Raw genomic sequence first — 13,614 nt, 5'->3', positions numbered from 1 at the left:
TTCTAAAATGTTTTACAAACTTTAGTGAATTAAAGCTTAATCCCCTTCTTCTCAGTGTTGTAAAGCAAGTACTAAATACAAAGACGGGGCTAATGAGGCTAAGAAAGTTATGCCTTGCCTGAAGTCACATGGGCAGCATGGCAAGAGGATGTGGGTCTTTGAGCTTTGGCTTTCTACCTTACGCCACAGATAACACACTTTCCCTCTCTTTTCAAGGTTGCTGTACTTTCCCTTCTGGGATATACTTAAACATGCTGGCATCACATGTTGAGATAACCTTGGGCTTTTTCCCCTTGGAACAGAGAGACTACTCACAGCTGCTGTCCCATGGGATTAAGATGTTGAAAAGATCAGAAAGGGACAGGGGGATGTGAGGGGGGGTGGGCGTTGGGGGTTGGGAGAGTCACTGCTCTGTCTGCCTTGAGCATGTTCTGGCTCCACGGCTGCCAGTGGAGTTCGTGTACTATCGGGAGCAACCTCAAACATTTTTATATGTGATTCCATATAATGTTCAGATGGGACTGTGGTAAAAATGCCATAATCAAAGAGAGAACTTGGCTGGCAAGAAAATTGGACAGATGAGCCAATAAGTCACTCCTGTATTGAATATATGTGATTTCATTATCCTTCTGTATGTGACCTGCATTTCTTACTGCTCCTTATTATCAGAATCCTATAACTACTGCTGCAGCCATCTCTCTCACCTCATCAGAAGAGAGGGCTAATCCATCAGCCAGTTCCTCTCCAGTGGTATGAGTCAGGTTTTTACCAGGGGGATTAATGGTCAGTGAAGAGAGTTGTTTCCAACAGGGCTGAGCAAAAAGCAAGTGCACATGAGTCATGCAGTGGAAAAGAAGGAAACAAATCTATAGATTTAAAGGTTTTGAATTATTTCTTTTCCCTTAGCTTCCCTTGTCCACACCAGTGAATAACCAGACGTGCAAAAGCTGGAGATGTATTGATGGTAGCTGGTGTGAACAGGACTGAGAGCTTCTCCCACTGTGCAAATAACCCTGAAGTCAGTCAGCCCCCAAAACCAGATCAGTGTGTACCGACTATTCCAGCCCTTGAAGATGAGAGATGCTGGGAGAAAGATCTATCACAGTGCAGCAGCCTCCTCCTGTCTCCGTTGCAGCCTGCAGTTACCCTGGCACCGATGCCTTTGGCCTCTTCAAGCTGCTGCCTTCTACAAGAAGGCCCCAGTGCTGGTCCTTGGGTACGCCTCTGTAGCACCCTTCCCTGCAGAGGATCCAGGCTCGCTGCAAATGCTGTGCACAGTGCTCATTTCATACCCCGCTGAAAGGCAGCCAGGCCTGAGGTGGAACATGGCAAGCACTTCACCACGCCTGGCAACTCCACGCAGCTGCTGAAAACAAGCAGGGAAGAAAGCAGTGTATGAACACAGGGGAATTTTCACATAGGCAGGATGTAATTAGCAGAGCTGGAATTTGGCCAGGACGCTGGGGTTAAAACGCTGGCTTGCAGGTAACACACTGGGATCTTTCATAATTCAAATGCTCAGGATCTCCCGTTTCCACCTTACCTGGAAGATGTCAGAAGACTGTTCCTTATTTAATGTTCCTGGGCAGCTCTTGAACATCTGACACAAAGGAAAAAGTGTCTAATGGTGCTGCACCTGCAGTGCTTCTTCGCCAGCAACTGCCCTCCATGAACAGCAGCTGAGAGGATCACATCCTGACAGGGCTACAGCTGCATCGCAGTAAAACACGCCATAGCTGCCTCCATGCCCTGGGGTTCACTTCACCCTTAGCTGTCATTACTCACTTTTCAGGCCCCAAATCCCCACCAAACAGAAAGAAAGATGAGAAAATTAGGGCAGCCCCTCACACATAAAACACAAGGGAGAGAATATTACCATTAGTTGCTACTTCAACCTTATTCTGTGCCACTTGAAATGGTACCAAATCCGTATCGGACAACAGAGAATTAGATGAAGCACTGCTCCCCAGTGCAGATAAGTGAACTTTTCCAACTGGCCTTGCCGATAATACAGTGTTGAGCTTGTACCTCCTCCTTCCTCCCAGCAGAGAAATCACATTCAAAGCAGCGAAGCAATTTTTTCCCCTTCATGATCTCACTTTCCGTATAAGCAAGCTTTGTGTTTACTACGAGAATGTTGAATGTCCACAGAAGGTCAGGGAAGTCATTCACGAACCTCACGTGTGGAAAGTCCACATGATGTTTCTACCACGATGCAGCCCACAGTCTGAAATATAAATAATTGCAAACGTTTAACCCCTCATCTGTCAGACCTGCAGACCGCATACAGTTCGAAGAGCTGACTTCCTCCCTTTGGTGTAGTACGTGCAAGCAAAACCAGAGGTGTTCCTGCCATCTGAAGAAGCATAATCTCTGCATCAGTAAGTCATAAAAAAGGGACCCATCCTATGCCTGTGAGGGGTCCCCATGTCAGCTTTTGGGTTGTTTGGGTTTTTTGTATGCCCAGGCTGCCATGCAAGTCCGCCTCTTTGTCAAGCGTTGCTTAATACAACCACCAAGCAAACTTACTGAGAGCACCTCAGTCAGTGGGCTCACAAACCTGCAGACTGACTTGAACAGCAAAGTGTGCTGAAGAGAGTAAAGTACGGGCAGCTGCAGGCAACAGGAAATCCAGCGCTAATAAATAAAACATCTTATAGCCAGAAAGAGGAAATAAACAGCAGCAGCACAAACTGAGAGGACAGAAGAGAGGAACACAGCATAACTGTGGCGCGGGAATCACTGCATTACAGTGAGCTTATTTTTAGAGAGCATTGTCCCAGTTTGTTATGCGTTCAGATTGCAAAAAAAGAAGTGAGGGAGTGGGAGGACTGCTCAAAGAGAGGGTCTCTATCAGAAGAAGTTGTCAACAACCACTGTAATTAAGGAAGCAGCCAGAGCACACACAACCTGAGCTGCCGCCAAAATGAAATGAAAGCATTTTTTGTTTGTAGCCGTAGCCCCAAAGGATAATAAAAGATGGTTCTACTGTGCCAAGTGAGGAGCTGCAGGGACACCGTTTCTAGATGGCAAATGCCCTGCTCCCATCTTTCCAAAATTACATGTCGTGGGGAGGCAGCAAGTTGCTCTTCCTACGTGCACTTTCAAAGCACGTGCCCGCACACCCCTGACTGCAGCAGCCGCCTCGGGAGGCCAGCCACCAGGCAGGTGAGCCCCAACCACCATGGTACCGATGGAGGCAGCACTGCCTGAGCTCTGCCCCACAGCCGATGGGCTCTCTCGGTGCTGCTTGGTCCAGATTGCTGAATCGGCAACACTTAATGTTTCCCTCTCACACTCAGCCGTGAGTGTGCCAGGGCCCCACGGCATTGCCACCACCAGTGGGAGCTGCCGCATGCAGAAGAGCTGCACCCTGCTCTGCTCCCGAGGAGCCTCGTGGGTGCCCTGGCATGGAGCTTCATGCACGGTGTGCCGAAACAGTACTCTTCTTGCTGCTGGTAGCATCTTTCACCTAACGGCCACATGGCCTGCACCCGTGCAGTGGCAAGTGCTGGGGACAGCAGATGGGCTGGCAGAGCCGAGGGGGCCGACGTGGACCTTCTCAGCTGTGGGACAGTATTGTGAGGCTTTCAGCAGTGACTGTAGAAACTCGTGTGCAGGTTCAGCAAAGGGAAAGTAGTCATTCACAAATTGCACGCATATTTCTGAATTCATTCATTGAGTGGCGTTTGCCTTTCATCTTACCCCCAAGCCCTGTGCGCATTGCTGGCATTCTCTCCCAATCCCATATAATAATTCCCAGGTCTCCACATGCCACTGCCTGCCAATGGAGCCCACGGTCAGTGGACTGCCAGCCCAGTCACATGAAAAGTTACATGCAAAGGTTTAACACTTTCTCCTGACCCCAGCCCCTGTTCCCGTGAATCCCCTGCAGTGTTTTCCTAATCAGGTGCTTCTGCACCGGGCAGGGTGCTAAGAAGGTGGCCCACTCAGCTGCAGCATTTCCAGAGTCTTTGAGTTCTCTCCTAAACTGTAAATGCAAGCAGTGGGGCCAAGTGAAAGTCTGACAAGGCTGCCATTTAGACCTGAAGAAAAAAAAGAACTGCTGCTTTCCAACCAAACACATACTGCTGTTGCCTCATTTTCTCTAGCCCAGCAGCTGTACTAATGGTTAATTGCTTTGGTAGGATATGGAAAACACTTCTTAAAGCCTGTATACAAGGTACACAGCTATGATCGAGTATCGTTTTAACCTTCACTGGACATTGCCAGTATGCTTGTTACTAAGGAATCAAAAAGAAAATACAGTCTTTTCCCTAAAGCTTTCCATCACCAAATTCTAAATAACAATGCAGGTATTTGATAAATCACAAAAATTGTGAAAATGACAGTATCTTTTCTTTCACATCCCTCCTACTTGTGAGACATCAGAGAAAACACATGCTTTTGGAGAATCTCAAATGTAAGTGTTTTTTTATTAAATATGGTTGAAAAGCAGAAATTTTCAAAAGCTGTTTCTTATATATCAGCAGTGACAGTTGTTTCCTTGCTGTCACTGTAATGTGAGGGAGTGCAGGTGTCTCCTGCAGAAAGAATTCTTGTTCTCCACCTGATGCTCCATATAGGATTTCATGCATGTGACATTCAATTCACGAATTGCAGCTTGGCTTTAGAAAGCACAGGAATTGTGTCTGGCTGTCAGGGCCCAGTGTTCATCTGGGTTTCACATGGCCCACAGAAAGATGTGCCAGTTACACCTTCGAGCAAACAGTTGGATAATCAAAGTGAGCATTTGGTTTCAGTTTTGGTTCTTTTTTTTGGAGGGGAGGTGGCAGGCTGGTTATGAACTCCAGCATAAATACACACATTTTTGTGGGTTTACGTGAAAAGACCATGGCAAAGTTTTAAGTTACAGTCTATTTATATTGTTCTGTTTTAATCTCCATCGTTACCAACATCACTTTCAAAAAAAATCCCAGATAAAATCGACAGTATTTTTCAATTTCTCTGCTTTGCTCATGCATTCAAAAGTGTAAGCCTGTTCTGCTTGATTGGCTGGCTGTTTGATCTTTGTTTTGTATTTTATTACATTATTTAATTCTTAATTGTAAGCCCCCAAAATCATAAAATTTGAGTTCTAGTCTCAGTCTCTATGCTCAAATGTAACTACTGAAAAGTGACTTGTCTAACTCTTTAGTATATATGGTGTTTAACATACTTTGCTTAAATTGGGTATTTCCAACCCAATCCAAACAGGAGACTTGAGAAATCCTGCTTCTCCCAGATGAGAGCATACCTGAATAATAGAGGAATGATGTTTCCCACTGAAAAACATTAACAAATACATGCATAAAAACTGGGGTATTGCTGGTACTGCCTGTTTATTTAAAGGAAAAACTTCTTTAACTCTTCAGGAGGGGTTCCAACGACTGTTGAGAATGGAGATAGTTCTGAGCACCCAAATGGTAACAAGCTTGTAGAAGAAAATGCGATGTGGTGATGTCTGTGCCTGTGATCAGCTGGCATTGCCCACCCTGCCACATGACGGCCAAGAGGCCAGAGAAGAGGATTTTCCATTTCTGGGAAGTGCAGTGAAACAGGAGCCCAGTGATCACCGAATTCTCTTTCCTTCTATGAAGTATTGTCTTCAGGATACTACTTGACATTCATTCAGTTCAATATTTTGACAATTTAAACAAACAAGCAGAAAATGGTTTTGATTTTTGGCCCCAGTGGACCATCTGTGAAGAAGAATAAGTAGCACATCAGGTGCCATGTCTCTTAAGTACCCTTCCTTGCCAGAAACATGAGTGGCATGTTTCCCAGGCTGTGGAAAGGGTTATTGTTTCCCGTCCACCAAGGCATCCTTCTCTTTCCACACACCCCTCACCATCCCCAGCCGCGCTTCGGGCGGGGTGAAAGGAAACATGACTGAATTACTGTGCTGTTACCTGTCGGGGGGGGGAGAGGGAGCATGGGCACGTAATGCGTTATTTTGTGCCTGTTTCTGAGAAGTGTTGTATTTAGTCACTTTGCAGTGGAACACAAAGAGAAGCAGCAAGCCGAGGCGGTGCATACGCAGGCACACCTGCATGCCTGTGCTGTGCCCATTTGTGCTTGCGTGCTGCCACGACGTACCTTCAGGGGAGCCTTGGACCGGGGCGCCGCATGGCTTGGGAAGATGCCAGAGGAGCTTTTGTCTGCACTTTCACTGCGGGGTTTCAGGAGGCTGATTAGCATTTGGGTCAGAGCATATGGAGCAGCCCCGGCTGGGATGGGAGAAGTCACACTGCGAGGCCACACTTGAACGTGGCTGCTTTACTGTACCGCCCAGGGTACAAAGCCTACTTGTGTGGGGCACGTCCCGTCGTGCGTCACGCTTTGGTTGTCAGCGGCAGTCATGGGTTCCTCGGGGGTGACACAATGACCTCTTTATGCCTAAGAGAATAGCAGGGGAATTGCGGGAGGCCGTTGGAAACATAGTGGTGAAGAAATGGTTTGGCTTCTGTCTGTCCCCAAGGTAAGGTGCCCAGGCAGTCACTGAGCTGCCCTGATGTGCTGGGGGGAGCGCGCGCGTCAGACAGCACCAAAGGTGAGTACAGGGCTTTGGGTGTTTGGGAAGCGGAGTTGGGGGAAACACCCAAGGAAGATCCTGTGTTACCTCTGTGTTTACAACACGATAGAACTGCTTATTTAGCGTAAAGTTTTACAGCAGCTCATTCTGAAGTCTGTGCTGCCACAGTCTTGTCGCCCCCACTGCCTTCAACAGTGCAGCCATGCAGGGAATCGCCTCAAAGAGCTGATCTGGCTGGAAATGAAACTGGTTTTTCTATTAAAAAAAAAAAGAAAATACTTGCTTTACTAGAATGTCTCAAACTTTCATTCAAAGAAAACTGGTTAAATAAAAATACTAGGAATTTAAAAGGGCCAGGATGGATAGATATTTGAAAAAATACTAGTACGGACTACTTTTAAATAAAAGCTAGTTAAGTCTCTCTTATTGTATCCATCAGTGTCTCCTTTGCCAGCCCCTCAGCCTTCCACTCCACAAAGCAGTAAGCCTAGAAACAATTCAGATATGCTAAGCAAAGCTATTCTGAATATGGCTTCTAGCCTAATAAGTCAGAGCCTTATCCAGTTCCCATGAAAAGCATAAGGAAGGTTTCCTCCAACACTAATAGACATAAGATTGGATTGCAAAACAACTGTGTAACTTTTGACCAAAGAGTGAAGTGAAGTTTTTCTAAAGCGCTGATAAAAGATTCATGCAGGAGTACACAGAAACTCTTGACTGGAGCAGTCTCATTGCTAAATCATTTAAGCAAGCATAATAATTTTTGGAGCCACACTCATTCTCACTAGTGATGTGTGCTCTAAGAGGAAAATATAAACGAAACATTTTTTTAAAAGAAAAAAGCATTTATAATTTATTATGGATGTACAAAAAGACTCCCCCTCTGCCGCTGGGAAAACCAGTTCCTGCTCCGTAAGCATTAAAGCACATCTAATTTTTGGAAGAATTTGTTAGGCAAAACAGGTTACTTTTTACAATGCTCTCTTTTTTTGCAATTGGAGTCTTTCTGTTGATGCCAGCTGCTTTAGTTACAGGTATCTTCTGGGAGGTGGTGTCTGTCAGTAAGTCCCACGTGGGTGTCCCCTTGGCTATCTCTCATAGCCGCCCTTCTATAAATCACAGCATATTAAAAAAAAGGGGATAACACTGACATGTGAACTAATCCCCACATCAAAGAGAGCAACTCTCCCTCCTCTAAACACCCGCCCCCTCTTTTGCTGGGAAAAGTCTAATGCCTAGAAGGTGATTTACACAAAACTTCATCCCAGTTGTTAGGAAACTTGCAGTGCCACTTACTCGCCAACTGCAGAAGAAACCTGGGAATCAGGGTAACCACAATAGCTAGCCTGCGGCTTCCAGCATTTGGCAATTCAGGAGAGAAAAAAAGCAATTGGGTTGTTGCAGCAAACTTGTGTATATGTTGATTGCATGGCAGGATAGGTATGTATATAGGCAGATGTAAACGTGACTGGTAATGTGGGTCTGTATGGGCACATGCATATCTGCGTGTGTCTGCAAGTACTTGTGTAGGCACAGGAGACCTGTCCTAACGCATACATGAACACACACAGATGCACACAGAAGTGCCTCTGTCTCTATCTGCCAGGAGCAAAGAGGGCCAACAGGAAATATATATGAAAAACATAAACCCGCATGGGCATACAACTGTGTGTCAGGTGTCCTAGACGTGGAGAGGGGTAGCTACCTGTAGCATATGCTCTCTGAAAGTATTCACTCCTGCCATAGGCCTGTTTTGGAGCTAATATTTCAAATGCTAGGAATATATGGATAAGGAGATACTTCTCTGTAAGACGAGATTAAAACAACCCGCTCCTGCCCCTGCCTTCGCAAATGCTCCCTGTGCACTGACTAAGCGGACAAGATGCTTACAAATAATTGACTGTCTGGAATGCAACTGAAGGGAGGAAAAAATACCTCTGTCTGGCTAGATAACTCTCTTTTTCCAAATCAGCACTGAGTCTGTGCCAGTGCCAGGCACACTCCTTCAGATGTACCAACAAAGTGTACGTACCATGGACAAAAATTATACTGGAAGTTCTGTATTTGTAATCAATAAGCAAAAATACCCACCCTATGTGAAATAAGATCTATTAAAGCGCACTTCTATGAATGTATAAATGCATGTTAACTGGATACCTCCACCGGCATCACTGCTTCTGGCTGGTGAATTCAGCTGTGCTTGCTGCTCTTCTCTCCTGCCACACACACAGGGAGCCAGAGATGCCCTGGGGCCAGCGTGCCCCCACCCTGCCTCGCCTCCAGGGCATCCCTTGCCCCAGGCCTGAGAGCCACACACACCTTGCCCACATAAGCCAGCGTCACTGCCAAAAGAACCACATGAGGATAACTCTGGGTGCAAGAACGAACTGGAGTGGGGAACACAGCTTGTTCAAAATGAAGCACTTCGCTGTGATTGCACAAGAGCTGAGGGGTGGAAGCAGGTAGCCGGGGGCAGTGGGACACCGAGGCAGCTCCCTTTGGTGGCAAGTGCTGGCTTAAAGCATTCATGAAAATAAAGCCTGGGGGGAGAGTGCCAGGTGTGCCCAGAGTCCTGCACCTTGACATGGAGGGCACAGCATGCGTGCGGGGGAAAGGCAGAGACCAGAGCTTTTGTTCCAGTTACACGCTCACTTCGTGTAGATGTGCAGCTCTGCATGTATCTGTGCCTGTCCCCTGCCCTGTGTCAAGTGGAGAGGATGTGAAAGAAACCCCAGCATGGCTGCACCTTCACCTCCAGTACATGGAAAAACAAACACAGCCATTCTCTTGTTTGTTGATTTAGTGCAGGGTGCTCCTTCCATTACAAAACCATTTCCCTGCAGGCAACAGGCTAAAACCTATTTATTCTGCAAAAGAAAATGAGGGTTTCGAGATAGGTGCAATCTTCAAGCATCTCTTCTGTTGACAGAGGGAGAGATTGAAAGCGGAGAGCCCTCCCAGCTACCTCTCAGCAAATGTGCCATGCTTCCTTTGTTGTGCATAACTTTTCATGTTTTCTAGCTCAGAAACACATGCCACGTCTATGTCTCCCCTCTTCTTGAAATACAAATCTTGGTATGGGAGAGTTTTGTGCTTAGAAAATTAAGCATCTGCTTCATCACAGGTATTTATATAGAGATGAAAGTTGCATCCAGAGCCACAACTCGCAGACACCCCACCCCCACCCCCCCGCAACCCCACATCTGTGATTTTCAGAGCAAAAAAACCCAAGGCATGAACATTTCTGAACGAGGGGGAGGTTTCCTCCAGCTGCTCAGGTTGATGGCTGCCCCAACTCACACTTAGGATGGTAGAAAAACCACAGCAAATTTGGACTCTGGGTGTGAGATACATCTTTGTTTGAAGCAAATACATAGGAAACATACCACAAGTCTCTCCTAGCCTGTTTTTATTTATGAGGTGCAGCTGGTGGCAGGTCCTGGTGCTGACTAGGACAAGGCTAGATGAAAACTACAAGAAGAGCAGCAAAGTTTATCTACAGCTGGCACCAGTTTTGGTACTCGGCTGAATTAGTGGTTTCTACTGAGTCCAGAGCTCTTTGTGCCAACACCACCATCCCAAAATAATCTAACTACTCTCAACAGCTTTTATCGTCAGTTAAAATCACCTCTCTGCCAGCTCATCTTTTAGGTGGCAACTCTTCTGGCTGGCCTTTTAGGTGGCTGGCACTTTACCCTTCTCCCAAATCCAAACCAACTGCATTAAATAGGAATGCATTTACATTGTGAGGGGAGGTTACGCCAGACAATGTCAAAGGAAAAGCAGATCAAAAAGAGCTGCTATAGTATTGGATACATAGGCTGTCCTTTCAGCTGCTTTGGGCAATGTCCTTTCAGCACAAGAAAAGCTCAAAAGAATTCTGTTAATCTGTTGTTAAACAGAGAGTCTGTGATGGGAGACAGGTCGTCTGGGCAGGGGACTGAGCCTGCCTGTCATGGCTGTGAGCTCCTTTGCCCTTTCCCAGCATTTCATATCCGTAGAGGCAGTAAGTTCAACTTGCACCTTGCTGGCCGGGCACTGATCATCTCTCAGCCTTGTGACACCAGGACCCCTTCCCTCTGGCTGCTCTCAGGAGGGGCAGCAGCCCTGGCGCTGCATAGTACAGCACACCCGAAGGCTGCCGCCACCAGAAATCTCTCCACAGCTCTTCTGTGTGAGGTTCTCTGGAGGAGCATGGAAGCGCCTCGCAGGGCACTGGTGGTGGCCAACCTGCTGCTGGCGGTGATTTCAAAGAGTTAGGAGGTCAACTTGAGTCCTGAAGCAAAAGCTTCAGCATGACTTCCAGTTACAAGTCTGAATATAGTCATATAAGACCAGCCTGACCCACATTAAGGTGTGGGGGCCCCCCAGTTTCCCACAGACGTGCTTTCCATAGCCTCTACTGCTCAGCACGACAGTGCGACTCCGAATATCAAACTGAAACAGTAAGTAACCCATAGGCATGCTAGCCAAGATACCACAACATCAGAAATAGCTACAGCAGGTTGAGAGTTTAACACTAAAAATAAGTTTGTAGATTGTAGGAAATGTGGGAGTGATTTAATGTAGCAAAAAGTAGTTGTGCAAGTTTGAACAAAGCCGAAAGGTAAGGAATAATGGTCTGCATTATGAGTTTGGTGACTCATGATGACCTCGGATGGACGCAACATGACAGCTCCCATCAGAGCCATTCCTCCCTTCTCAGAATCGGCTGTGGACATCAGAACTAGCAGGGAGGGATTACTGCCACCAGAGCACCATAGCGTGCTCAGGGGGTTGGGGTGTTTTGAAGTCTCCCCCCTAATTTTTTCTTCTACATTATGTTCTACTATGAACATAGCACCCTGCTTAGGATTGTGTGGCACGTGCTTTGATTGCAACAGCTTACTCTTTCTTTCTTTGGCCATAGAGGGTGTGCATGTATATGTGTGTGTATGTATGTAAATGTATATGTAATATTTCTAAGTTTTAAAAAAGATATCTTAACCCAATGAAAATTTCCAATTCTGTAAATTGTTATTTCATTGCCTTCCTTCACTGCTTTTCAGCTTAGCACACTGGCAGTGTGCTGTAAGTAACGGGTTAATTCCCCTCTCTGTGACTCATTTCTAAGGTCTCCCAGGCAGGATTCAGTATGATGGTGTCAGTGGCTGCTGCAAGAGCTGCTTAAATGTCTGCACATACTGGGGAGCCAAGCGTTGATTCTGGGCAGCAGCACTAGGAACGTCAGGCTTTGTTTAACATTTGCTGGGAATCTTCCTAAAAAGTCAATGTGCCTCCCTACAGTTTTGTGGACTGGCTGAGCATTACTGTGCAATTGCTTCAGCTTTTATTTTAGTGCATGAGGAGCATTGTCCTGTGAAAGAGAACCTTCTGGGTTTGGTTTAATGATAGACTGTGTCACTGTAATTTGATTTTAAATTATCTACTGTCGAGCCTTTCACAAGTGAATCCAACACACATGCATTTTTCTCCATAACAAATTTTACTGTCTGGAGAAACAAAGGTTGATAATTAAGCTCACAGCGGTTTATCAGGACGGGTCCTAGGCATGGCCTAAAACCTCAACAGGTTAGTGCCTTAATTTCTGGATACTTACCAAAACCAAATGTTCGACTTGGTTCAGCTTGCCCATTCTGGATAGTCTGGCTCTTTGAGTCCCCAGGTAGGCTGCCAAGCTCTACTGCGGGAAGTTGGCACCTCGGTACGCAAGGGAGGAACGCCAACGAGCAGGCACCACTCGAGGGTAAGCAGCCAGGCCAAGCCAAATGCATAATTCAGAAAGATTATGGTTAAATCTGGGAGATATATTTCTCTCCAGCCAATGCATGAGATGCCAGCACCTTTTGTACTTTGAAATACCATTAATTAATATTTATCAGATGTAAAATGCAACACTAGCTACTTCATATAGTATGCCTTTAAGCATCGTATTACTATTCCTTTTCAAGCCACACTGCTACAGCCAGGCAGACTGAGGCAGGTGATCGCAAGTATCACAACAGCAAACACCCAGCTTTTAAAATCCATCCAGGCTTTAAACTGGGCTGTCTGCGGAGCAAGGCAAGGCCCGTTAGCAGGAGGCCAGGGACCACCACCTTACCCATGGCTGCCTACACAGTCACGTGGTTTAGGAAACAAGAATCATCACAAAGTGATTTTTTTTCTGATGGCATCTTTGCTCTTAACTCACACAGGAGTTTGGAAAGCAGTTGTGCTCATCTCTCTCCACCATGACTGCTCTCGTGTTAGTGCTCAGCTGCCCGTGAGGAGGTGTGCCAGGTCAGGCAAGCCGTGCCGTGCCACACTGTGCTGTGCTGTGCCATGCCGTGCCTAGAGAGCACGGGCACCCTCACTCCTTGCCGCTGGGGTGTGCGAGGGGCACCCTACACTGACCCCCAACTGCACTCACTCTGTCACCGACAGGCAAATCGGTATGACCTCCGCCGGGGCGCAGCGGGGGGCAAGTCCAGCATGTTCGACAGCGCTGGTACCTCAAGACCACCGCAGCAGGGGCTGCCCAGTGGTTTGGCTCCCAAGGCCGCTGCCTCTGGATAACTTCCACCCCAAATGTATGTCACATTTCCTTCCAGCGAAAGCAAAATATTTACACTAAGCCAGAGTCACACGGCGGCCACCCCGCTATCGCAAGCTGGAAGCGGCTTTGATACTGTAAACCGAGGGGTGCGAGGGCAGAGGGATTGGCGTGGGCCTCCAAAATAAACGGTGCGGCTGGCTGGCAGCCGCTGCGGGGGGCGGGTGGCAGGGAAGGGGGTGCTGGGGGGTGCTTTTGTAGTGGGAGGGGGACGGGCTGGTGGCTGCTTGGCCAGGCTGGGAGCTCGGAGAGGGTGGGCCAGGGTGGGGGTGGTGGAGCAGAGCCAGTGCTGGTGCCGGTGCCCTGTGCAGACCATGTATACAGGTCGGTGGATAAAAAGGTTGGTGACTCCTGGCCACCTACCCATCAGATACCAGCACCTTCTCCTCAGCTCCCATGCTCCTGCGCCCTTCCATCCATTTGCCCAAAGCGGTGACCCACGGCTGGGTTTCACGTGCAACCATGGCATGTCAACACCAGAAAG

At 47.3% G+C, this 13,614-nt stretch overlaps 1 protein-coding gene across 2 annotated transcripts in view; it reads left to right on the top strand.

Annotated features, from left to right (window-relative positions):
* Window positions 1-6,956, top strand: part of RAD51B (RAD51 paralog B) — a 407,540-nt gene extending 400,584 nt beyond the window's left edge. Inside the window, exons 13-14 of one of the 2 annotated variants that reach the window (XR_005105307.1) lie at window positions 907-2,381; window positions 5,376-6,956. The gene's annotated coding sequence lies outside the window, so the exon portion shown is untranslated. The remainder of the gene's footprint in view (window positions 1-906; window positions 2,382-5,375) is intronic. The other variant, XM_037394547.1, reaches the window with a different exon arrangement.
* The last annotated feature ends 6,658 nt before the right edge of the window (window positions 6,957-13,614 follow it).

This window comes from Falco rusticolus, chromosome 7 (genome assembly GCF_015220075.1).
Source record: "Falco rusticolus isolate bFalRus1 chromosome 7, bFalRus1.pri, whole genome shotgun sequence".
In the NCBI taxonomy this organism is placed as follows: domain Eukaryota; kingdom Metazoa; phylum Chordata; class Aves; order Falconiformes; family Falconidae; genus Falco; species Falco rusticolus.
Note: the sequence above shows the minus strand (reverse complement) of the source record. Positions and strands in the feature narration are given on the sequence as shown.